The sequence below is a fragment of the Amblyomma maculatum genome, chromosome 2 (assembly GCF_055883805.1).
Source record: "Amblyomma maculatum isolate TAMU_Amacu chromosome 2, ASM5588380v1, whole genome shotgun sequence".
In the NCBI taxonomy this organism is placed as follows: domain Eukaryota; kingdom Metazoa; phylum Arthropoda; class Arachnida; order Ixodida; family Ixodidae; genus Amblyomma; species Amblyomma maculatum.
Genome location: NC_139345.1, coordinates 153,296,252 through 153,321,509, shown reverse-complemented (window position 1 = coordinate 153,321,509; position 25,258 = coordinate 153,296,252).

Genomic DNA, 25,258 nt, shown 5'->3' with positions numbered 1-25,258 from the left:
CACCACATCACGTAAAGAAATGAATGTAGCACATGTTTCAGAGTGGTGTTAAAGGTGGCCCTGATTCGGGCGCTGGGAAAACGTGCCACAAAAATACATGATAAGTGAGATAACAATTATTCATAACGATGGGTTTAGCCGTCAAGCATGATGCCTATAAGCGCAAGTGCGCACGAAATTATGAATTCTGCTGACGCCGGTTAATGAATAAATATAAAACGAGAACAAGGTGGTATTCCTTTATCACCGTATGCGCTGAGGGGACTGACACGCATTTTATATTACAAAAGACGTTTCTGGAAGCAGCCCCAAAAAAGGTCAATGGAACTGTGCGTTGCCGTCCGCGGTGACTGATTTGCTCAATGCGCTGGGAAATGAAGACACTGCCGTTCAATTTGTTCAACGCGTATTGCATGCAAAAGGAGCAATATCTTTTTCCACACATTTCAGCCACGGAATAAGTTTTGAAATTTCAATACCCTTTTAAAACGCCCAGCAATTTCATCATGGCCGTTTTGTAGTTTTCCTTCAGATGCAACGGCGTTGGGGTCCTACGAAGGCTGGCGCCGACGGATCGATCAAAGCTTTCTGGGTTAGATTGTCTCACCTATAAAGTAATGCCAGCATTGGATGTCACATAAGGGCTGTTATGAACTGCGTACCTACGGCAGAGAAAATTAATGGGTGTTGGCGGAGCCGAGCTACGCCGAGGTATTCGCGGCATGGTAGCGCCGTGCCTCGCTGAAGGTTTACCAATTGCAATCCAATACGTGGACACATTTCACACTAATGTAAAACGGGACTCATTCAGCTGTCAACGACTAGAACGGGACTGTCGCTTGCTACAGTGAAATGAAGACTATCTGATGTATTCAATGTTAAAAGGGTTTTGATTGGTTTTAATTACAGACTACTTAAAAATGTAATTAGGGCAGAAACGTATACCTGATGCTGTGTAAATATTCATGACTACCAACTTTTTATCCGCCACACAACAAAACCACAGCACTTCAGAAATATTTTTTTTTTCTTTGTAAGGACAGTCATTGAATCGCGCTTTCTTCCTGCAAACCTCGTCTTTCACCCTCGAGGTTCTCGAAACGTTTATGTGACGCCGTGAGCACGTTTTCTTCGCGCGGCATCGGCTCATTAACGACGTGCGCGAATTTCATGACATCTAGTCGTTTCAAAACCGCCATTTATCAGTGCTTATTAAAGAACGCCTGGAGCCCTTCACTACGACGTCTGTCATAGTCTGAGTCAGTTTGAGACGTTAAGCCTCATAAAGCATCATACAAAAACAATCAAAACCGTGATCAAAATGTTCTGTCAGGACAACCCCTCCTTTGAAACTGCTCAAGACTGCCTTTCATGAATTGGGAAGCAGATAAATAAACAAAATCACATAATTGTCTGCATTGTCTTTAATCAAGCACACATCAGTGAACGTAGTACGCGTGCGTCAAAAATTTTTGAATTCTTCAATGTTATGTCTCAAAATGCACAACGCTAATACCCCTCCCCCCCCTCCGGCCTTTATTTTTTCTTTAACAAAATTCTTTATGTCCTGAGACATTAAATAACGGTAATAGAAAGAACGCTTTCAAACTTACTATTAAGCAAATCTGCATAACAAACGGCCATAAATTAAAAACTTTGATAGGGAGAGCACAGCCACCTAACCTAGTTACATACTAATTCCATATACGAGAAAACTTGCAATGGCTTTTGGCGGCATTCGTCAACAATCATCAGTGTGAACGCGCGGGTTCTATAGCCCGATTCTACCTGTGGGAAAGTTCTTCCCCACAGGGAGTACAGCTACTCCTCATTTCCACTCATTCTTCGTTGGAGGCTGCATGCCGCACTGCTCCGCCCGTCGCGGTCAGAAATGGCTGGTGGATCTGGACTCTTGAACCAGCAGGGAACCACCGTGGAAATTTGTTTTGTTTAATAAAAATGTTTCCATTCAACCAGCCGCAAGTATACTCTAATGAAAAAACCGGGGGCGCGTGACTAATCGCCCTGTCTAGAGCTTCCATTATTTTAGTTATATTATTCCTTATTTAATTGTGAATAAAGAAGTGTGCAGGTGTTCACAAAATTTTCGTAAATGTTTGCTTACTTTCTGTGAAATTTGCGGAAAATGAATAGTAAGTAGTAGATTATTCCTATATTCTTGCTGCTTCTTCGCCAGACAAGTTGTAGTTTAATGCCAGGCAATTTTTTCTGTACTCTCTCTGCGTGGTGTACAATCGCAAGAACTGCAAAGTAGAAATCTGTACAATTTATTTAGCAGAGCACTATCAAGGGCCGGCATTTTAGCCTTTCCTCATGACTTTTGTGCGCTAAATAAAAAAAATAAAAACTTCGGAAATATTTTTGTTTTTTCTTTCTTTTTTTCAGTACATAGACGTTTCTCAGACTCTCTTATGCAACAGTGGGCGGCCACCGTCCTGGAATCCTGATGTAATTCAGGAAAACAACAAAGTTGAAAAAATAGTAAAAAAAACAACAACATTATACTCCACGTTTCTACCTGACGAAACCCTCGCCCTCTTGCCCCGTAGGTAATTGTCGACGCAACGTTCGACTGCATTTTTAATATCAGCTTTTTAGAAATGCTAAGAATCTAAATGAAGTGGTAATTGTGCAGGGAAGATAGTCATCACATCCAAGCAAATCATTTCTTTAACCACTTTAATTTAACCTAGTCTAAAAATAACTATGAGACGCAGTTATATAGGGTCTACCATCATGGGTGAAGAATTAGTGAGTGGCGCGAGGGTGGTACCGTAATAGAAAAAACGGCGAAGTCATCTTCCTCTGCGTGCTGCCACACAAGCAAGTTTGTTACTAAGGCTAACAAAGAAAGCTTTCATGCTAACTTTGCACGGGTTTGTCAAGTGATAAAGGTTGTTCTACGTAATGACAATGTAATCACAATTCGCAGTATGTATTTTACACCTATTTTTCTCGGAGTGTTTAAAAATATTTGTTGCTTTTGGAATTTGTTTTGTGATATCAAACAGACGAGATGAGAAAGCAAAAGAATTGCGAGCAACATGGACAAAGAGCACGCAATATTCCAAAGAAGTGTAAATATTTCGGTCATATTCCCAGCTTGATTCTGTGGCCAAAATTCTAGGGTTCGCAGCTGCGCCTGGTACAAAGTTCGGCATTTAAATATTTCTAAAGGACACCGATCAGACTTTCTAATCTCATTTTCCTCGAGTCTGACCTTCTAATCTCATTTTCCTCGAAACAATACATTTTTCTACAATGGTAGGGCCATAAATTTATGGAGGCTCCGTAATGAGGCTGGACACATACCGATAAGTATATATATCCGGCGCTCGCTTTCTGAGGGTTCGTTGCTTTTCACACCAGCAACTGAATCAGACGGCCCTAAAGGCGTGATATTCACTTTGCCTAATATGGCGCCAACCTGCACTTAGGCTTGAAATAAAACCGCTTTCTGTACCCGCTCTTTCGTTAACTAGACAGACGCAAATTTTCTGCTTCACCACCAGCAGCCCTATTGAAGGGAGGTCATAGCGACAGCCGAAAAGGACGCTTTTAAACGCGAGACAACAAAAATGCACTTCGAAGCTGCAGCTTGCCTTGAAAGCGTCAAATGTTTGGCGCTCAATTCCGACCAAGGTCTGCTTTCACATTGCTATCAGGCATAATTTTTATACGCTGAAAGAATACCGAATTAGTCTTCAGCACAATCGTGGAGCTCAAAACCTATTCTGTCTTAGGCAATGCTCATTGGGTAATGTTGGCTTTGTATTTTGTTTTTATATCAACACTATCTTGTGTCGCGGAGGTCAGGAGTTAACTGAAACTGATTTCCGGAGACCTGCAGATTGCTCACAACCTTTGTAAAGGCACCCTTGCAAGGAGAAGAGAAAGGAAACTGTGCGAGTTGTAGCGATATTTGTTTGTGCATGTTTTTTGCTTTTAAGATCATTATAAGCATTTCGGTGCATACCAATTTTCATTCCTGTATTTATTCTGTATATTTATGTAAGGGGGAGTTAATTTTGTTTCGAGTATGTCTCTGCCTTACAGTCGCACACGCCTCAAAGTGGTGCGTGGGACTGGAAAACAACCACTGCGACGCGTATTGCCAATCAATGAAAACTGCAGCAACGGAAGTGCCAGGTGACGTCACAAAAAATAAAACACAACAGAAGTAAATCAATAAAGCTATATGTTTTGTATTGTATACATTTATTTATTTATTTATTTATTGAACCTTACAGGCCCCGAAGGGCATTGTGTAAGGGGGGTTACAATATCAAGGTTAATGGCTGTAAACAAGGAGCAGACACTAGGTATTACATAATTTCAAACATAAAAGAATTCCCAACGTAATTATACATGGTCGCTACAGAATAGAGTACATACAGATGCATATAAAAATATGAGAGAAAACATTTAGAAAGAAAGGCAACATGATAATAGTATAACATAGGTCAATTGAACTAGCAATACAAACTTAACACTTTCTCACGGAATGAAGCAGGACTATTTATCGATGCAATTGAATCAGGAAGATCATTCCAGAGTGAAATGGCGCGAGGAAGTGCAGATGAGTTGAAAGCTTTCGTACGGCCAAAGATGCGAGAAAAACTAAGATGATTGTGCAAGCGTCTAGACGTGCGCAGTGGATTGCTTAGTGGCAGCGGCGAAGGCCTATCCGTATACACATACTTGTGTAACAAGCACAGAAGCGAAACTTGGCGGCGATTTTCTAGAGGCGGGAGAACATGTTCTTTTTTCATTTCAGACACACTAGATTGGCGGATATAGTTGTTGGAAATAAATCTGGCAGCTCTGTTTTGTATCGATTCTAATTTTATGTTCAGATAGTTCTGGTGTGGTGACCATATCGAAGACGCAAATTCAAGCTGGGAGCGTACATAGGTTATGTAAGCTAATTTTCGGACATGAGCGGGCGCTTTTTTAAGGTTACGGCGGAGATAACCAAGAGAGCGAGATGCTTTAGCACAGATGGAAGTGATATGTTCGTTCCAGGATAGGTTCGGTGTTAAAAGAATGCCCAGGTACTTGTACGACGATGTCTCAGACAGAGGCACATTATTTAAGAAGTAACAGAACTTGGATTGAGAACGTTTACGGCTGAAAGTCATTATTTTACATTTGGAGGGGTTAAGCGTCATGAGCCAGCTTTCACACCACCTAGCAATATTATTAAGATCCTGCTGAAGAAGGTGATGGTCATTAGTCGATTTTATTTCTCGGTAAATTATACAATCATCAGCAAACATACGGACAGTGGACGATGTATTAGTTGGGAGATCATTAATATAAATAAGGAAGAACAAAGGACCGAGAACGCTGCCTTGAGGAACACCCGAAGTAACAGAAGAAGATGACGAGGAGTAATTATTAACGAAGGTAAACTGTTCGCGAAGAAAAAGAAAGTTTCGAAGCCATGATAAAGTGAGGGAATCAAGACGAAGTGCTGACAATTTGGAGATTAGACGACAATGGGCTACTCGGTCAAATGCCTTCGAAAAATCAAGAAATATGCAGTCTGTTTGTTCATTTTTATCCATATTAAAATTAAGATCAGTTGTTAGCTCGAGCAGCTGAGTGTCACACGAATAACCTTTTCTAAAGCCGTGCTGATTAGGAAAGAAAAAGTTATTAGACTCAAGATGACGGCGGACGTTAGAAGAAACAATGTGCTCGAGTAGTTTACAGCATATGCATGTGAGCGAAATGGGCCTGTAACTGTCAGGAGAACTTCTATCACCGCTTTTAAAAACTGGAATTATTTTTGCCATTTTCCACTCAGCAGGGAGTTGACCTGTCTGTAATGATTGCTGGAATATACGGCACAATATTTCGCTGCAAATGGGCTTTAAATTCTTCAGTACCTTCGAGTTGATATTGTCAACGCCAGACGAAGTAGAAAGGTTCAGATTGTCGATTAGAAGAGATATGCCTTCAACTGTTATAGTAATGGGTTCCATATACGGCCAGTCGAATTCGGGGACAAATGGTACGCTGGAATGATCTTCCTTCGTGAAGACAGATGAAAAGAATTTGTTGAACTCAGACGGGCATTCTTCATCAGAAACAGGCACGTGAGCGTCCCTACGTAAAGAAATGCGATTGCCATCCCTCTGTGGCGCAATCACCTGCCAGAACTTTTTAGGCGTGGATTTTAGCAAAGCGGGGAGATCGCAAGAAAAGTATTTAACTTTCGAGTCACGTATGGCAGCACAGTATGATTTGACACACTCCTTAGTTATTGCAGTGCATAAACTAAAATGCATATGCAATAAAATAGTTTGCTGGAATACAATTGCTTTTAAGAAATCCTTTGATCATGCTAGTTGCGTCTGCCGCGCCATCTTTAGTACGTTGATACAAAACGAACAAGAGCGCATTTAAAGAACGCACTACCCGTCGCTTCTGTGGCGCAATGGATAGGCACCACGTACCTGATTGAAAGAACTGTACTCGATTCCTGTAGGTAAATTGTATTTTTAACTTACAACATTAAAACAAATTACGACCCTATTTCCTGGGGTATGTTCCCCTTTAGGTTGCATAATACCGTGTTTTTTGTTCTTAACAGCAGCAAAACCAGCCGCGAATGCAGCCAGGACATAACGGTATGACAACAGTTACACTATACAGTTACCTTCGCTGTAATCAACTCCCGTCTTCAGTGAGTGAACGTTACCTTTAGGTTGCGTTCGGACACAGCTCTCAGCAACAATCGCATTTTAACATGCTTTAAACTATTTTTAACAGATTTACGCCGCGCCAAGTTTCAATTTAACTTGTTCAATATCGCAAAGCTGGCGCGACGGACGCCACCTATGTATTACGCTCTTTACAGTAAATAATTTTAAGCCATAAAACTATTTTATTAACATTTCATTTCAGTTTTTATACAGCACCTCATGCTCAAACAAAACGTAAGGTTGTGTTTTATTTTTTAGTAACGCACCCAGCACTTCCGTTGCTGCAGTTTTTGGGGAAAAGCAATACACCACTGCGACTGCTGTAGTTGGAGGGGAACCATTTGTGCTTGTAGAAACATAGGCGGAAAACGAAGGGAAGGCAATGGAGCAAAATTTGAAACTGGTAGCTGGAGTTGCTAAAACCAGGCCAGCATTATTTAACGTGTCGTTTCTACTTCATTCGTTTTGCCGGTTTCCAGCTGCGGGGATTTCCGGTAGCTGAGTCCTAAATGTCGACGTGACGTTTCGTGTGAAAGAAACCCGTCAGTCAGGCCGCTTATTCGCATACAAGTTCATGGCCAATTGGATGTGCAATATGAATGCCCATAATTAAGGGATCATCAGAATGCTTTTTACACTCATGGTCATCTTTTTAGGCACTACCGTTTCGCGTAGCAAAATTTACTCATCAAAAAAAATCATCCGGCCTCTTCCCTGCTACAGGACCGAATTCAATACGATGGTGGTTTCGGTAAGCTAGGGTTGACTTAGGCCTAGAGGGACCGTTCGTAAGCTTCACAATACCCGTCCTATCAACTGATGCTCTCCCCAATTTACATATATACATCATAAAATTAACGTAAGATTTTGCAAAAATCCAAATAAATATCTATGACAAAAAATGAAGAAATGAAGACACGCTGGTCTATTGCGCCATAAGAACCATAAGAATGTCTTGCTTTTATGCGCGGCTCCCTTTTCGATCTTTGATGAGTAACCAAAGCCTGCAATCGCCTCTACGGTTTTCCGTACGCAAATCTTGCAAAATGAAAATCTAGAATGTCGCGCCATTCGTTCCTCCCAAAAACATAGGCGTAGTGACTCACGTTTTCCTATAAAATCAAGATGAACGTGTTTCACAGAACATTGGTCAGTTTCCAAGGCTGTAGGGGAGCATAATGGAGAGGAATTGGCTCCCATTATGGGTGGAGTCAAAACCGCTGCGCAAAGACACACGCGAGCATATCATTTATTCTCTAGAAAAATGGACAAAAACTACTTGGCAGAATTGTGCGGGCGAAATCCACCTGCTTTTCCTTTACCGTATATTACAGAAACCTGAGATTATAGCTGACAACTGGCTTTCGTTTTACCGGCAGGTAAACTCAACTACGATGATTGCGTGATCAAGTGGGAGATACTGGGATTTTCTGCATCAATAAAACCCTTCTTCATGACTCCAGAAGTGGATTTCACGCATGCGTTTCACGTGTCAATGGTTTGCGCTTGGTAGAGAAGTGAGCATCAGCCGGATCGCACGTTTTCCCGCGCATTACGCGAAATTTGGTGGACGTGCCAGTTCACATGATTTCCGAAAATAAAGGGCACATTCCTCGTACCTCGATTCTAATTGCTATTACGTACAGGGGAATGCTCAAGGAATAAAATTCACGTTCATTTGTGCCGCGAATGAACACGTTTTCTGTTTATAAATTATTCCCAAACTGCTAATATGATTTGTCTGCAAATAAGAATTCTGTTCATAGGCACGTGAAAACCTTGAATTAGTCTTTTCACCAATCTTCTAACGTTTCCTCATTGCGGCTGGATTTTCAAATAACAAATTCAGCCGCCCCAACTATAATTTTCATCCTCTAGGAATCAAATAGCCAATTTATTAAAATAATATAGAGTTCCTGCTAAAAAATGCAAATTATCTGGCGGGTGTGTCCTTCTGCCCTTTATCGTGCAAAAAAAAAAAGAAGCAGATGCTCAGAAGGGGTTTGAGTCTGAGCATAACATCTGCTTCCTTATTGGACGCACAAAAAAAGTGAAACTGCGCTTCTGAGCAGTCGCGCCAGGAGCTTTTAAACTACCTTTATCTGGAAGATAAAATGGTAAACGGCTCTGAGCAGCACATTTTATCAGTTAAGAAAAATATTGAAATACTGAGCGTAAAAATTGGAAACAAATCAAATCAACCTGATAACAAACTCTCATGAGAGGATTGGGTAAACGATATTCACAGTCAAAAGGAAACCCAATAAAGATTCATAACTAAAGCAAGTCAGATGGGACATAGAAGAATGGACAACAACCCCCCACAGAGTGCTGACTCAAAATTGACACTTTTATTAGCCACCGGCCAGTATAAATACTGCCCTGGTGGCAAGAAAGGAAACATTGACTGGCGTAATATTCGAAACGCCAGTAGATTAGGCACATGTCAACAGGCAAGTGTCATACTTAGGAAAAACTCTGTCAGCGTAACAGCAGGCACACGTTAATATTCACAATCTAAATAACGATTTTCTTTATCTGACCGCACTGCAGAGAAAGCCCTGATACATTGTTCTGAGGTCTTAGCCATCAAGTGGGCTTCTATTATTTCCCTTCGTGTCGCGGTTCTTTGCTGAAACAGTGGAATTGTCGAATAGAAAGCTCATATTTCCCAAAATCCATTTTAATAGTCTTATACCCATGTCAGTTGTGTGAACCAAAAGTCGCAGAAAAATTAATGTTTGGCAAACTGCTATAGTAAGTCGATGCCTTGCTATTTGTTCCGAAAGATAGAAAGTGAGTAATCGGTTAGAAATTCTGTTCTATTATCGGGGAACCAGTGCTATGAGGCCTCCCGCATTGTTAAATGACGAAGTTGCACCGAAACTGGTCATTACTGAGGACTTACTTGGTATGGTAAATTTCAGTGTAGGGGAAGCTTCACAATTGCCGACTCTGAAGACTGGCTTTAATGCCATGCATTTTCGGCATTATGCCTAGCACAGAAGTGTGGACAGCGCAGCACTTCTCTCCTTCTGACCATCAATCAGGTCTTAACAAATTTTGTTGCTCATGGTTATGTGATCTTAACCGCTTAACGACACGGGGGTAAACAATCAGGGGACCGATGTAGGAGGTATCGCTGTCATGGTAAGCACGCCAACAGGGCAACTATGGTTGAATACAGTGCAGTCGGCAAGGGAGATTATTGTTCAGCTTACTAAGCATGTTGGCATTATTTTCGTTAGCATGCAATTTCAAAAGCTGAGACGAGCTTCACACTGAAATAGATTTCGAGGTGACAAGTCGACTCACCAGGTGGATGTATAGAATGGCCATACAAAACGCTGCAGCTGCACGCATTTTATGAAGTACACTCTTCATCGTTTACAGTCAGGGCCCTATATGGACAGCCACGTCTACCAGCCAAATATCTGTCTTTCGCCCTCTTTTTTGCAGGCATTTCCCGACAGATGGGAACCGAGGCAAGACAGGCAAATCTGATATGATAATCTTCAAGTAAATGGTAGCAGAGGGCCAGCAAACGTTTCCTACTTTTAAGAACCCGACCCGTAGGCGTTCGCCTCAATATGCAAGGAAAGCATTATTGCGCCCACGAGGCAACGGCTAGTGATCTCCGCTACTCTTAACGTCAGTACTCGGGGCGAAGATTTCTGACGCTCACCACCTACGTTCAGGATTATTTTGCTGTTTGCTTGAAGAAACTCAGCATACTCCGACAACGTTTCGCGAATTACCTGTCCGTTAGGCCCCTTTTTCTCAAGAAATAAACACAGCAAGCCACCACGAGAGCTTCGGGCTCTCTGTGCCGACGTGGGACCTGCCCTCTACACCTGCCGTCTAGCCGAGTGTCCTTCAGGACCCCTACTGTGGGAAATAAAGTTTTGCCAAACCAAACCACGAGAATAAGTGCGGAATATAGCAAATATTCCAACTAAATGTAACTATCTTTTCATAGACAAATAAAATTTACTGAGGGTAACCGACAGTCTGGTCATCTACTCTACACTTTTGTTTTCGTTTTCGCTGCCCTATAATTTAGTAGACTTCTTAACTATCATTTAATTTTTTGTATTATTGAGCAAAATGCCCATACAGTCTCAAATCTCTAGATGGCTTTAAATGTAACTTGAAGAGGTGTTTTTTTATCAAGCAACACTTCCTGTAAATAACTACAGAACCTAAATCATAACACTTCCGGAATAACAAGCTGCCACATGTCATCGGTGCCGCATCAAAGGCTGCCGACGTGTAGCATAAAACAATAACAACAAAAAAACTCAATTTTCTATAAAGGTTTCTTCGACCAACCTTGGAGTTCGGACTGGGGTAGAGACGTGAGTCATGTCTGGTCATGTAGTAGTCTGCCTTGAAGGGCAAAACATAAATCTATGTAAATCTTCTGTTCCGTTCAGTTCAATCGTTCAGCCGTGTCCGACTCTTCGTTACCCTATGGACCATGAACCATACCACGCCACGCTTTCCGGTCTCTCACTATCTTCCTAACATCACATAACTTCATCTCTAGCGCTTCGAGGATGCCATCTAACCATCGCGTTCGCTGCCTACTCCTTCTCCGGTGACCCTCAACCTTTCCCTACACCAAATCTTTCTCCAGCGACTCCTCTCTTCTCGTCAGATGACCAACATAGCTGAACTTTAACTTTAGAATTCAACCCTCCAAAGAGCAGTCAGGGTTTATGGTCGACAATATCGACTGATTTGATCTTCTGGCCGTCCAAGGAACTCTCAAGAGTCTCCGCCAGCACCAGAATTCAAACGCGTCAATTCTTCTGCGGTCAGCCTTCTTCACAGTCGAACTCTCGCATCCTTACATCACAATTGGAAAGACCATAGCACGAGTTATACGGATCTTGGTTGGCAGTGTAATGTCTCTGCTCTTTACTAGGCGGTCAAGGCTAGCCATAACTCTCTTTCCCAGAAGCAGGCGTCTTCTAATTTTATGGCTGCAGTCTCCTTCCGGGGTAATGTTGGAGCCCAGAAGAGAAAATTTGTCACAACTTCCGCTTCTTGTCCCTTGATGCTCCAGGACTTGATAGGGCAAGATGCCATGATTTTTGTCCCTTTAATGTTCAGTTTAAGCCCAAACTTCTCACTCTCTTCTTGTACGCGCATCAGAAGTCTCTTGAGTTCCACTTCACTTTCTGCCATTAAAGTGGTATCATCTGCATATCTAAGGTTGTTGACACGTATACCAGCAATCTTCACTCCAGTTGAAAACTTGTCCAGACCGGCCTTCCTCATGATGCACTCAGCATATAGGTTAAATAGACAGGCCCAAAGTATGCAGCCTTGTCTGACATCTTTCTCAATCGGAAACAATCAGTAAGACCATGCCCAGTTCTGACTGTGGCCTCTTGCCCTTCATACAGGTTCCTGAAGAAACAGATGAGATGAATTGGAACTCCCATCTCTTGGAGAGCTTGCCACAATCTGCTGTGATCTACGCAGTCAAACGCTTTAGCATAATCGATAAAGCAAAAGTAGATGGGTTTCTGGAGCTCTCTTGCTTTTTCCATGATCCAGCAAAGATTGGCAATTTGGTCTCTAGTTCCTCTGCCCTTGCGAACCCCAGCTTGCACGTCCGGAAGCTCTCGACCCACATACTGCTGCAGCCTATCTTGGAGGATTTTCAACATCACCTTCCTAGCATGCGAAATAAGCGCGATCGCGCGGTATTTGGAACAATCTTTGACACTGCCTTTCTTTGGAATGGGGATGTAAACTGACCTCCTCCAATCCTGAGGCCACTGCAGGGTTGTCCAAAATAGCTGACATAATGTATACAGAACGTTAACAGCATCGTCATGGTGGAGGTTTTGAAGCTACGCAGCTGGAATACCTGTTTGGATTGATGCGTCACACATTTTTTGAGGAGTGACACGTGCGTAATTGCTCTTCCCAATAGGAAATTTAATTGGTACTCACTGCCTAATGAACATTCCATTACAAAGATATACAGCAGACTAAATCACGGGACAGTCAAAATCCTGAAGTTACTTTTATTACGCTTACACACATCGTCGGTTTTAAAACAGATTACATTTATCTTGGAGACCGGTACACATGGCGTTATATGCAGAGTAATGATGCTTTCAAAACGAGTGAAGTGCACTGCCACAGTGAAACCAGCTAGGATGGAGTGCTTACTGCGATGTCTAATTCACCGGCTACGGGAATTTGTATCCCGTCTCAGCGACCGTCAAGGCCCCGGCTATGTTCCGCGCAAAAGAGACAATCATACTCAATAAATCCTCTCCTTTCAATAAAATATTCTGCCCGCAAACACCCTGTAGAAGTGCTGCACAGCCACCGCTGTCTTTCATAAAGAAGTAATGAACCCGCATTCAAAAAGGGGTCAGTAGGAAATCCTCGCTCGAATTATTGCAGGTACTAGCGACATATGTGGACAAATATACTGCGCACACACAAAACAAGGACGAGAAGGGTACACAACAAGCGTGAAGTGCGCTTCGAACAAGGGTGAAGTGCATTAAGCAGGTAAGCATCGATCAGAATGGTGGTTGACCAATATCTGCTAACTGTAACGTATACGGCAGCATCTTCCCTATACTGAACTACGGTGAAGAAACAACTTGGATACCAGCGACAAAACTTGATCTGAAACGTGATGAAATCAACGTAAAAAAGGAGAACAAGGGCGCAGAGGGAGTCGAGGGAGTCGAGGAGCGAGCGAAGGTAAAGTATTATAGCAGAAATAAAAGAAGGAATTGCACGTAATGCCATGGCACGATAACAGATTGTCGTGAAGGGTAACATAATGTATTCCAAGAAAATGCATGCATACCAGGGACCGGCACAAAGACCGATGGACGGAGGAGATTAAAAAAAGTTTTGGTGAGATGCAATGGGCCTACGAGAGACTATTGGGGCAAGCATGGAAGAAGTATTTGTCGTGCAGTGAGCATAGAAGGCTGTCGATGCTGATAATGATGAATGCATAAAAACTTCCTGAAGCCGTGCTTAGTGTGTGATAAGCGCCATAGCGGAGACCGTGTTATTAATTTGCGCCTCCGGGGATTCTTTATATGCGCTTACATCGTACAGCTAAGAGTTGCATTTGCACTGCTTCTCAGTGTAAGCATCTCGTCCCGAACTAGTGGCTCAGCAGACGGGCTTCAAATCTTTTCAGCTAGTGTGGTGTGTACGTCCTCCGCATTTCCATGCCGAAAAAGGGTATTAGATACGAGAATATTTCAGTGATTGTCAATCATTATAGACGTGGGTTGCGATAAATAAGAAAAAAATTAACCTATTAAAACCCACTTAAATAAACTCTTTCTTATCTGATTGCCCGTGTTCGTTTCTTGTATTTGTTATTACTCTGATGCTTTGAAATGGGTTTCTATGGTTCCGCACTTCTGCAATGCCCATCACGATGATGTATTTAATGCCTGTACTGTTTTCACTTTAGAACTTCAGCGCTGACAAGTGTTCCAGTTTTTTGCCTCGTCCCCTCTACTGTAATGCCCACCAGGGTGATATGTAGGTACTTGAATAAATAAATAAGACAGCCAGCGGCCAGCGCTGGCCCTGTATAAACTCCCGTGGGATTAGAGTGTGATCAAAAAAAGCTGCGAAAGACTAGTTTGGCACGTGCTGTTCAGGGGAATTTCTCGGATAAAGAACGGTATTTATATAAGGCTCAGAGATGTATGCTTTGAGAAAGGGAGGGGGGGGGCATAAAACACATTCAACCTCACGTGCAAACAAGAGATTCATTATTCCCCTTAACCAAGACCTGACAACCAATCCGTAATGCATGCTGAATCCACTTCGCTGGTCGCACCGGCAGGCGGAGAAAGCCCACCTGAGTCCTCTGAAGCCATTTGTTAAGAGTACAGCCAGACGCCATGAAAAGACTCCTCAAAGTATTTTAGAAGATGGGCTTTGTGAAGCGCTGGTAGCCCAGTTGCGTTCTTCCAAGAACTGTTTTCGAGGTCGAGAAGTTCAAGAATTTAAAATAAGGTGTTGAATGAGGCCGCGACTGAGCAACGTTGGGGCACGGGCGAGAAGCACGAGCGTACACGAAGTGAGGATTTCACCGTCTAAAGGGCGCCGAATTTTAAATTCTGCCCTTTATACCAACGTTGGAGAAAACAGAATGCTGACCCTGATCATATGTTGACACTAACATCAAAGCTCTCCAGCAAAATATATTTTGCTCAGTTGAGTCAGTTCAGCTTTGCAATTTAAGCAAAAACTAAATTGTACATGATGAAATCCGTGCTTAGACACAGGAAAGCCCGTGTTTCATGAGGCTGCTAATAGAGAGTGCGAGTGACTAGTGGCTGCTTTCAGTGGCCGTCAGCCGCAAAAAAAAAAAAAAAAGAAGAAAGTGACCTATTCAAACCACGTTTTTGGGTTAGTGGGTTAGTTGGTCACATTATTTAATGAATATTGCAGGCACTAAAAACGATCATATGAAAGAGAATCGCATTTGCGCTGCATCAGATTTGAATAATTGAATTTTCGAAATTTTATGGGAAAAGATTTCATTTCAATACGATGAAACTTTGTGAGGGTTAGTGCACCTAAGATGACAAGTCAGTCTGTAGCACGCATAAAACTCAAACGACGCTTCTTCAGCATAAGGCCGCTTATGAAAACTCGCACAACAGAAAAGACATACATGAAAAAACACAATGTGCGGTTATAAGTAAACTGGTCTCTGGCATGGAAGATGTGGGAGTACCATACTCCGCCTGTTTACTGCAATGAACCGTGTTGTTCATCGTCGCAGAAACAATATGTCTCCCTTCCAGCATACAATTCCTCGCGTAGGAACACCCAAGGCGTCACTCTCAGATTGCGCATTAAATAGTAAATCACACAAAATTCTCTAAACAGACACGACTACTGATGACAGCTACGAATATCTAATTATCACTGTAATCTCACATTTAAAGTAGTAAAAATGTTTGTTATACGTGGATTGTAATTGTCCAGCTTGCAGTTGGAATTATGCACCCGTTTTTGATGTTTGCAAGAACTGCTTTTTTTTTCATCTAGGGCGATCCATCTGAATCCCCAAAAAGACTACTTTTTAAAATAGAGCTGATCATTACTAAAACACCCGAACTACCATCTGAACTTTCATTGATGTTTTATTTAAGCAGGCTGGAACGTACAAGCGAGGGCATTGTCCTGCCCAGCAGGGTACCCAACTATTTCCCTTATGATAACTCTGACCGTCGATCAGGTAGAACCAATGACAGATTGAATGTCAAGCCTTTTGGTTCATTGGGTTCGTGAATCGTGGGATCACCCGATGAGTGGAACGCCACTAGCTTAGTGGATAAAAAAGAAACGGTTTATTTCAGGGCACCAGTAACCAGTTTATGTGCTACATAGTCGTTTTAGCGCGACAAGTACAACAATGCACATAACTACGCCATCAAGCTGTCTTATGATAGGATGCCATCTGCGCGCCACGAAGAAGACCTGCGGTAAACGTAACCACTGATGCCGGGTACCGCAACAGGCACCGTCTTTAGGCTGGTTGCCGGTGCACCTTCGCTGCAAGGCCAGGCGGACGACACTCTCCCAGACGCAGACCGTGAAAGTCACGACGTAATACGACGGGCTGCTGCAATTACGGTGCTAGTCGGCAGCGCGGTCGATTGGCAGCAGTACTCCATCAGAACTCCCCCGTTCGATGTTTGTTCCATGCTTGCCCTACGTCGCCGCCGCGATCCATCAGATACCACCTTTTAAGGACCTGATCGAGCATGCGTCGTTGTGTCCAATAGAAGCGCACTCACTTGTACTCGGCGAAAGAAAGAACCGCGGGAAGCGCATGCTTGTGTGCTCAAGTGTAAGTCGAAGGCGGCCCACACAATTGAGGTGACATATTTGCACAAATATGTTGGATTACCTCACACCTCTTACCTCGTAGCAGGAAATGAACTGCCATTTGCGGTAGTAAAACAAAGAAAACACCTTAATGCTATCTGGTGCAAGAAGTACTTAAACAGCTTCAATCCCTGTCGAATTCGGTACGGCAAAAACAGCGTGTTGCATACTGCTTAGAGTGAGCAATGCGAAACAAATCTCAAGGACTGCTAGCCAGACCACTAAGCAGTACGTCAGGTTTTGCAGTGCCTTCGGATTTCTCCAGGATTTTGTTTTCAAATGGCGAGTGGAATCTAAAAAAAAAACATTTCGATGGTAAATTTAACACAAATGTGAAAAGAAAACAGACTCCCAAGAAAGGTCTCGCCAAGCATAAAGCATAGCTCTGACAGAAAATCTAACGACCGTAATTATTGCTGAATATTAGCAGTTCAGTTATTCTTAAGTTATTTTGCTAATGAACTCATTACATAATTTAACTTTTAGATTTTATTTCAATGTATTTATTGTATTTTCAGAATTAAAGATTAAAGCTCGTTTCCCAAACTGTAAAGCCGAGAAAAAACAGTGCACGTGAAGATGTCAGCCTTACAGGGGGATTCACAGCATAACAGAGCGCCGGCTAGTGTGTACCGGTGTCGATCGCTCAGCCAGTGCGTGATTTCATGCCGGATGGTGAGCGAACTGATTGTGCGCAAGGCGCCGCTGCGGCTATCGGCATAGCCGCGGACGAAGGAAATAGGCAACAAACCGCCGGACTTTGGTCTGGCTGTCAGACAATATAGCCCTAGTTAGTCTTAAAATAAATCTAAACCCTGCATGGCATTAGTCTGGCTGTCAGACAATGACCGTAGAGTAATTAAATATCTAGAAGAAGTGATCTCAGTGACGCACTATCTCCGTCATGTTCTCTTGGGGTGTAAAGACTCTTGGGTCACATCTGTAGACCTTGTAACGCTATGTACAATATTTAGAGAATTCTTTGTTGGGTTTTACAAAACGAGCTGCAATTCTTCAAATATAACATACACCGAGAAGAAAACATAAAATAATGAATGTATTCAGCTAATTAGCGAACTAACGCAAGCAATCTGCCGCTCACCCGTGTCCGCCGTAGCCCGTAATATAGCCCTAGTTAGTCTTAAAATAAATCTAAACCCTGCATGGCATTTTATAAATATTTGAGACTTTCAAATGAACGCCAAGTATAATGTTTCGTTTAGAGTTATTTTGTTTGGCTAGCTGTCATTGGTCGCCAGAGACTCTACTCGATAAATGTGAATGTGATGCTGAAAGTGACAGGAACGCCCACCTGGCTATCTACATTGAAGTGAAAGCTTCACTATGCCAGGTAGTTCGAGCCGTCGGGTACTCACGCTTTTCACCGTGAGGGATACTTAGAGTTCGAGCTTGTGTTTTAAGCCTGGTGGTTGCCATTCAACTTTGGGGCGTAGTCACGTGGACCACCAAGCAGCCGGTGACCACCGTCAAGGTCAAGGTCACAGTCAAGTTCATGCGGTCTGGTAGTCGCCAATTGACTTTGGGGCATAGTAACGTAGGCCGCCAAGTGGCCCGTGACAACTGTCAAGTCAATGTCAAGGTCGCATGAGGTGACGTCAGTGTGACGTAGATCTAGAGGGCAGTAGAGGGACAATATGTCTATGAAAAGGAGCCCGTGGTATACTGTCTAGGTTAAAACACTGCGCTAGATGGAGGACGAACACCTTGCTACAGAAGCACGTGGGGACGCGAAGGCACGTCGGAATGAAGCCCTGAAAGGGCGGCGTGCCGAAGAGACCGATGAGGAACGGGCTTTACGTTTGACGAAGCGCACATTGTGTTTACTTCAAGCTTGACAATGAGTATAACTATACACATGAAGCTGTCGCTTCCCTCCAGGTGTAACCAACGTTAAATCACCAGCAATTTTTTGGGAAGCGCGGCGCACCTCCATGCAGAATTAAAAATCAAGCATTGATGCTGGGGAATCAAAGAAAATAAAAACGCATTTTACATCCTAGTCAGCTTTAACGGCGATACTTCCCGTCCAGGTAAGAAACTATTTGATGCTCGTAGAGCGAATTTTCCCACGATGTTCTCAGGGACTAGGTCGGACTCCATGTAAATGCTGTTTGTGCTGCTGAAGTTCGCCTCTAGCCCAGACCAGTCGTGCATGTGCACGGTGATCTTCCTCCTCGCCTACTGCTGCTGTCATCACGCGTAAATAAAACTAAAATGAAACAGAAAAAAAGTTTGCAAAATGTGAACACATCTCACTCTTACAAATGTAAAATATGAATAGTAGCTTCCTTTTTGGGCTACATGTTAACTCAGTCTGTGCACGCTGCAGTATGCTTTCCAATTTGGCAACTAGTAATTGAAATCCGCCTTTGTGGCGTTTTGCAATCTTTAGAGCATCAAATTCGCGAAAAAAGGTCCTTGTGTAGTTTTCTCTCCAAGCCTTCATTACTTGTTACTTTTTCTTATGATAAGAATAAGCACACATTGGTTACAGAAAATTTTGGGACAGGAGCATTATTACCAGGGAGCTGTTCATGAAACCAAATTTTCCCTTATCGTGAAACCACTCTGTAACAATGCGTAGGACCGCAGGTCCCCTAAGGGTGATATTAGTTTTTTTAGTTTACCTTTTAATGGGACTGCTTTAAGGAAGTGGTGTCCCAGAAAAGTCGGTGTCGATGGCACCGTGATGCGAAAATCCGAATCGATCAATAGTTGAATACCATCACAGCCGCTTGCCCTCGTAAGTAAAAGTCAATCCCGCAAATGACGCTCCCAGTGAACGTGGAGACGTGCGCGGAATCAAATTGCGGTGTGTCTTTTAAAACGCCACGGTTCTAAAACACGTTGAAATTTACGTAGTTCTCCTTCGAACATCCAAGAATTGGCCAACTTAAAATTTGTACGTCCCCAGCTCGAATTTACGTCATCCGTTTAGAGCCCTCATTATTATTACTTAACTAAAATATTTTGATCGTCCAGAATAATGCCGCGAGATTCATAACCAAAAGCTATGATCGCAGCTCAAGCGTAAATAAATAATGACCTTTGCTGGAATCATTAGACATTCGTCGTTCAATTTTTCTTCCTTGCTTACTTCATAGATATTTATACAGCACCTCCCCGCCTCACCTACCATTGTGTGCTCCTTCACGAACACATCGGCGGCTGCACAAGTGGTACTTCTCGAGAACTGAATTCTTCAGCGCTGTCTCGGGCAATAAGACTATCACTTTGGAGCGATCTTCCTGACTGTGTCGTTTCAATAACGAGCCACGACGCATTTTGAAGATTATTGTTCAACCCTTACTCATCATGATACCGTTTATCAAATTTTGATCTGGCTATTGGTTACGGCTGGTTACGTTTAGCTGTCACGCTCATTTTCTTTCTTTGCGCCATTTGCCTTTTCAGTTTCTCCGCATTATTTTATAGCATATTCCTTGGGTTGCGTTTGATGGTTTTCTTTTTGCTCTTGTGCTGCGTTTCTGCATGGTAAGTTTTGATGCCATGAACTATATTTTCGGATTGCTTTTGAGTGTTAACTTTCTTTTTTACTGTGTCTGCATTTTGTTGGTGTCTAATGGTTATGTTTAATCTTTATATGCTTACAGCGGCTACCCCCTTATTTTATGCTCCAAACCGGGGCCTGTAAGATATTTTGAATAAATATATGAAAAACAATATGCAGTTGTGTTCGCTGTGCACAAGTTGCTACCATACCCATATGGACGCTACTTCACCATAGTTACTGACCACCATTCGCTATGCTGGCTGATGGAACTTCGCGATCCATCTGGTCGTCTGGCGCGCTGGGCATAACGCCTACAAGAATACAACTTTGTTGTCGCGTACAAGAGTGGATGACATCACAGTGATGAAGACTACTTGTCTAGGCACCCATTGCCGACTTCCGATCAAGACGCCTTCGACGGGTGTTTAGCTTCAATTGCGTCGCCGTTTCCTAGTATGGCGACCTTTAGGTGAGAACAATGCAACGACCGGTCACTACAGCCTCTTATACAAGAGGCAGAAGGAAGAGCAGAGTCAACGCAGTTTACTATCGAAGACGCTGTTTTGTTCAAGAACTAGTCAGTTGACGATGCGGTCCTCCTCTTGGTCGTCCCAAAAAGTCTCCGTACACACCTTTTGCATGCCATGCACGATGACATTACCTCCGGACATATAGGCTTCTGTCGTAACCTGCACTGAATTCGCCAGCGTTTTTATTGGCCACAAATTTATGACAACCAAGCAACACGTTCCGACATGTGAACAATGCCAACGACTTAAGGCACGCACCACCACGCTGGCCGGACCTTTACAACCCGTCAAGCCACCTACCTCACCTTTTGAAAAGATTAGAATTGACCAGCTCGGTCCTTTTCCAAAGACTCTAAGGGCTGCCGCTGAGTTATCGTCTGCGTTGACTATCCTACCAAATACGCGGAGACCGCTGCTCTCACTACCGCAAAGGCTGTTGATGTTTCGTCGTTTCTTTTGCATCCCGTTATTCTTCGCCATGGCGCACCCCGTGTTATTATAAGTGATCGTGGTCGGCAATTCACTGCTAGTGCCGTGGAAGAAATGCTCCGACTTCGTAGTTCACACTACCGACACTCGACACTGTATCATCCTCAGACCAACGGTCTCACCGAGCGCACCAACCGCACCTTGACAACCTTGCTGTCCATGTACGTCTCCTCTTACCATCGCAACTGGGATGCAGTGCTACCGTATGTAACGTACGCTTATAACACTGCAAATCATGAAGTTACCGGCTACTCTCTTTTCTATTTACTCTATGCAAGAACTCCCCACGTTTTCCTAGACACCATTTTTCCATTTTTCCCCAACGACGATGAGTCTGTTTCCCAGATACTATGCCCTGCCGAAGAAGCCCGTCGTATAACCCGCTTACGCATAATGGCTTCTCAAAGCTGCTTGAAAGAGCACTACGATCTGCATCATCGTGGAGTTGCTTACTCCCCAGAAGACTACTCCCCTGTTCGCAAGCGAGGATTATATGAGAAGTTTCTCTGCAAGTAAGATTGCCCCTTCGTCGTGTTGGACAGACTGAATGACGTGAATTACGTCATCGCCAAAGTTACGACGGATAGCCGCCGATCCCGCATGACACTAGTTGTTCACGGGTTCGCCTGAAGCGCTGCCATCATCGATCTGCCTAATTTTCTCGAGGAGGAGAATCGTTTGGCCAGGGGGAATTGATACGCCGCGCAGTGGCTTACTGAGAGGCACCGGAAGCAGAAGAAGAAGAAGCAGAGGAAGCAAGGCGCTCGCGGACTGATCCGGGTTTCTGCGTCGTGTGTGTGTCCTTCATTCGACGTTCACCTGTGTTAAAACCATTTAATCCATTACAACATTATCGCAGGTCGACAACTGCTCCGTACTCTCGCAGAGAGTCATTGCGGAGGATAAGGTTACGAGAGCAGTCACTCAAAACGACGCAACTAAACACGAACGTACATCCGTTAATCTGAATGCGAGCCGTGCACATCCCCTTGGGAGCAACTATATGACCGCCGTCGATTCGAAGGTAAACACCAGGCCAAGCAGTGGTTACTTTCCTCAAAACAGTTGCCATGCGGCCACTCAAAATTGAATAATTGGCACCGGTGTCCACTAATGCCTTGACTGTAGTAAGACCGTCTAAAATAACAGGAATGTCCAGAGAAAAGCTTTTGGTTTCCCTAGGCGACGGTACTAGCAGCTCTCGGTCAGATCGAAGCGGCGACGACGGGAGGTCTTCAACGCAGCGACTACCAGCGGCCTCGCCCCCGAAGGTCGCTGTTTTCAGTTTTCCCGACGAGAGCCAGACGAGTGGTCTTGCTCCTCTTGCGAGGAACCGTGGGTGGCGGTCGAGGAGCGCCTTGGTGAAGGGGAGTGGGACTGACACTGCGAACGAGATGGAGACTGCTGCTCCGCCAGGTACTTTTCAATAACACGGGGTCGTTGACCAAACCGGGTGGAGGCGAGTCGATGCGGAAGTGGTGAAGACCGAGGTGTCGGTACGGACAATCCTGGTTCAACGCAGTGGAAGCAGAGCGGACGGCGGTCAGGCGTGCGCCAAAAGTCGGCTTTGCGTCGGGGCAGGGGACGATCGTCGAAATACTGCACTGGCTGCGCTGGGGACAGCGAAATTGTAGAAGGCGCGAGAATAGGCAGCGTTAAAGGGGGACCCTGACTCTACAGAACTTCCGTGTGTGTAGAGCGATTGTCAGTCCCCGACAGGAATGGCGGGATCGTAAATACCGGTGAAACAGGGCTCTTGATCGCCAGTCTCACCTCCTCCCGCACTATAGAAGAAATGGAAAGTGGCGATGGCTGCAGAGGGTTGCAGAACTTGTTCAGTTCTTCGCGTACGACGCTACGAATCAGTTCGTGCAAACCAACAGGATGCCGCTCGGAAGATGCAAATGATTCCGCGATTGGGCCAGTATGGAAAATTCGGTCATAAGTCACGGCACGTTGTTGTAGCCCCCTTTTCATTGTGGTAGCCGTAGCAAGGAATCCGTTGACAGTCGACGGTGGGTTGCGCACAATGCCTGCGAACAGTTGCTCTTTCAAACCCCGCATCAAATGCCTGACCTTTATGTCCTCAGGCATGGCGGGATCGGCTCTCCTGAAGAGGCGCGTCGTGTCCTCGACGTACACTCGGACACTTTCATTCGGCATTCGCAAGTTCAGCATGCTCGCAACGATCCGCGCTGGTGTAAGCTTCGAGCGGTTGACGGCGGAATTTCCGCCACGATGTTAAAACTTGCTCTCAGTTCTCGAACCAGGTACGGACGCCATCCTCAAGGCTGAAGTATACGTTCCTTAGTCTGGCAGCATCGTCCCACTGGTTAAAAGCAGCGACACGTTCAATCTGAAGGAACCAGTTCTCCATATCCTCAGAGTGCCCCATGGAAAGACTCTGGTACCCGAGGGGCCTGCAAAGTGTAGTTACAGGCCGGTGCGACGCCCGCTACTTGCTGAGCAGAAGCACTGGATGTCATGGCGGTGACTAATGGCTGAAACTCTTGAGACCGTTTCTGGAGCCGTTGACTGGAGTGATGCACAGGGGTGTGCAATGGCACAGGGCTGGCGCGACGACTTTCAGATGGAGACTCTTGCATAGGTGATTGTTTTTCCCCGTACCTCCACCAGAATGTCATGTGCGCGGTGATCCGGGATACCAAGGATAACTTTTATAGCAGGCGCTTAGCCCATACACAACGGCAGCAAGCAGCACAGACGCAAAAGCGAAAACGACCCTTCGTCATCCTTTCCATTTTCTTCCTTCACTCCTCAGTCATGCACCACCTGGAAACGCTAGGTGGCAATATGTAATTGTGCATTATTTTATTTTTCAGGTAGACAACACAGCTTCTGCTTCTACTCAGTCATGTTTTCATCAAACGGTCAACCTCAACTGGACGAGCTTCTGATATAAAGATAGATGAAATAAACTTCATTGCTCTTCCGGAATTGCATGAGCGTTCGTTTTGGCACAGCATATCCTATAGGTTATTCGCTGATTGTCAGCTTCAGCGCATCAGTTGACCGGATATTGAGAGGGCATACCATGCGGGCACCCCCACGTGCTGCTCCAGAGCTGTCAGCGCTTCTCTGGAAAGTGGATTTAGTTGAGTACTTCCTATCAGGAAGGGAACGACACAGATAGCCACACAAGAACATGGGAGACCTGAAATAGTAACCTGGAGAAAAATAAAGGCTAATGTTTTCCCAAACGTCCGTTAACAACTTTTGACCAGACATCCGCCCGACCAACTACATCTACTGGTTACTCCTACTGTCCCTCGACAGCCTGTCCATCACTATGCCCTGCGCAAATATCGAAGGGTTTGTCAATGCAGGCCCAAGAGTCAAGCTTTAGGGCAGTCGAAGCCAAAGAACCCAGCATCCGCCTCGTCCGCTGGGTCTGTTGTGGTTTCAGGTGCCCGCAGTTCAGTTCCGTTCAGTCGTTCAGTCGTGTCCAACTCTTCGTCACCCTATGGACCATATCACGCCACGCTTTCCGATCTCTCACTATCTTCCTAACATCACATAACTTCATCTGCAGCGCCTCGAGGATGCCATCGAACCATCGCGTTCGCTGCCTACCCCTTCTCCGGTGACCCTCAACCTTTCCCAACATCAAAATTTCTCCAGCGACTCCTCTCTTCTCATCAGATGACCAAAGCAGCTGAGCTTTAACTTTAGAATTTGACCCTCCAATGAGCAGTCAGGGTTTATGCTCGACAATATCGACTAATTTGATCTTCTGGCCGTCCAATGAACTCTCAAGATTCTCCGCCAGCACACCAATTCAAACGCGTCAATTCTTCGGCGGCCAGCCTTCTTCAGAGTCCAACTCTCGCATCCATACATCACAACTGGAAATACCATAGCACGAGTTATACGGATCTTGGTTGGCATACCAATGTCTCTGCTCTTTACTAGGCGGTCAAGTCTAGCCATGGCTCTCTTTCCCAGAAGCAGGCGTATCCTAATTTCATGGCTGCAGTCTCCTTCCGGGGTTACCTTGGAGCCCAAGAAGAGAAAATCTGTCACAGGTGGCC